Source organism: Microtus ochrogaster, unplaced genomic scaffold (assembly GCF_000317375.1).
Source record: "Microtus ochrogaster isolate Prairie Vole_2 unplaced genomic scaffold, MicOch1.0 UNK26, whole genome shotgun sequence".
NCBI classification, from domain to species: Eukaryota; Metazoa; Chordata; class Mammalia; order Rodentia; family Cricetidae; genus Microtus; species Microtus ochrogaster.
In genome coordinates, this window is record NW_004949124.1 from 1,189,540 (window position 1) to 1,192,022 (window position 2,483).

General features: G+C 43.1%; 1 protein-coding gene across 1 annotated transcript in view; it reads right to left on the bottom strand.

Annotated features, from left to right (window-relative positions):
- Positions 1 to 2,483, bottom strand: part of Spast (spastin) — a 66,848-nt gene that overhangs the window by 17,497 nt on the left and 46,868 nt on the right. The gene's annotated exons all lie outside the window — the stretch shown is intronic.

Below are 2,483 nucleotides of genomic sequence, written 5' to 3' on the forward strand. Positions count from 1 at the left end.
AGTGTTTTTGCACAGCAAGTGCTCTTACCTACTTGAGTCATCTCCTGGCCCTTAGGTTTCTTTTGTTTATTTGTAGTACCAGGAACTGAACTATGGTCTTGGACATGTAAGGCAATCACTGAGCTGATGCTCTCTTTTACACTGGCAAGCCTTCCTCTAGCTCACTAGTCCATACTGGCCTTGAACTTGTGACCCTCCTCTGTCATCTTCCCCCCAAATAGCTGGATTACAAGCCTGTGCCAGCATACCTACCTTCTGGTATTCAAAATGCTAAATCTTTCTTTTTTGGGGGGAGGGGGTTGGGTTTTTCGAGACAGGGTTTCTCTGTAGCTTTTAGAGCCTGTCCTGGAACTAGCTCTTGTAGACCAGGCTGGCCTCGAACTCACAGAGATCCACCTGCCTCTGCCTCCTGAGCACTGGGATTAAAGGCGTGCGCCATCACTGCCCAGCCAGAATGCTAAAGCTTTAAGATTCATTTTAAAGTCTTACTTTATTTCTATTTTATGTATTGGTGTTTTGTCTACACGTATTTCTTGTTTATCAGATAAAAGTACCTAGTGCCTGCAAAGGCTGGAAAAGCATGATGGATTGTTAGAACTGGAGTGTGGTTCTGGGAATTGAACTACAGTTTTCATAAGAGAAAGCCAGTGCTCTTAACTTAGCTATTTCTTCAGCACCCCCCCACCCCCATTTTTAAGACAGGCTCTCACTGTGTAACCCTCACTGGTCTAGAACTCTCTATATAGACCAGGCTGACCTTGAACTCACAGAGATCTGCCTCTGCCTCCCAAGTGCTGGGATTAAAGGCCTGAGCCAGTACTGCCTGGCCAGCTTTTCCATTTAAATACTAGTTTGTATCAATTTGTTTTGACTCAGTGTTGTTTTGTTTGTATACTCATGAGATGCAATTACATACCAGGTAGTAAGCAATTTGTAGCCACTATCATTGTTTCTTAAAACTTGTTAAGAGGTCTGCAGCAATTCTTCAATCGAAAAACTACTGTGTAAATCTCCAATATAGAGACAGATCCAAACCTAGGGTTTGGAGGAGTACCAAAGGTTTTAGAAAGCAAGAAAAGGTCTTATAAAAGGAGTGTTTTGCAACGCTTATGGGCTATTTTCACATGTTCTGTAGATTGCCTTACATTTTAAAGATTTATTATTATTATAATTAATCATTATGTGCGTGGGGGACATGTAGTAGAGGAGAGGTGCCCCTGGAGGCTAGAGGCACTATATCCCCCTGAAGCTGGAGTTACAGGCAGTTATGAGTCATCTAACATGGGTGCTAGGAACTGAACTCAGGTTCTTTTAGCACTGAGTCATTTAGTCAATATACTTTTACATTTTAAAGATCGTTAATAAAGAAAAGATCGTGAACACACAACAGAGAACACTTTTTCCAGAAAGCCTCAACTATTTAATCTATTTCACAAAAAAAATGCCTACTGACTGAAATATTTAGTCAGGGGCCTCATCCCAGACCCTGACATCCATCTTTGGAATATTGGGCAGGAAGCTCCATTTCAAGCCCCCTCCTGTGGGAGTTGCCTTAATCCAAACTCCACCTCAGAGAAAGCCTGCCAAATGGTGACCCCCTGCCCAGGGAGGGTCAAGACTAGGCCCACAGGCTATTTAAACTGCCCCGCCCCCCAGAGAATGGACACGGGGTCTCCTTGTTTAGTGTGGTCTCTGCTTCTCTCTCTCTCTCCCCGTCACCATGCTTTCCCGGTGCCACCTGGCGGAGAACCTCCTCTAAGAAATATTCCTAACACTGACTTCTACTCTGATAATGTTTTGTATCAAGCTTTGAACTAATACAACTTTACTTCTTTTGTACTTATGACTTAGTGGTTAAGAGCACTTGCTGCTCTTACAAGAGGACCAGGGGTTGATTCCTAGCACCCACATGACAGCTCACAAATGGCTGTAACTTCAGTTCTAGGGTATCTCATGCCCTCTTTTGACTTCTGTGGGCACTACATACATATGGTGTAAATAAATATATATGCAAAACTCTAGTGCCTTTGATCCCGCCAAGTACTTGGGAAACAGAGGCAGGCAGGTCTCTGAGTTTGAGGCTAGCCTGGTCTACAAAGTAAGTTCTAGAACAGCTGGGGCTGTTACACACAGAAACCAAAAACAAACAAGCTAAATGTATAACATGGTACCATTCAAAGTTCTAGTGTTTCAAATGCTTTCGTGCTCACCTCGGATAGGGCCCAATGCTGCATCTTTTGCTAAAGCTGTGAGATCACTCCCAGAGTATCCATCAGTCATTCTGAACAATAGAAGCAGAGGATAACAAATTACCTTCTTTGCAGATTAAAACTTCCCTGTACTCCTACATCTCATGAGATACAGGAAAAGGGATCACAAGCTTGAGACTAACCTCAACTATACAGTGGGACAAATAAAAAGTCCCAACAGAAAGAGCACACAAAAATCTCTACACGAGAGGCAAGCTAATAGTTATGTGGTCT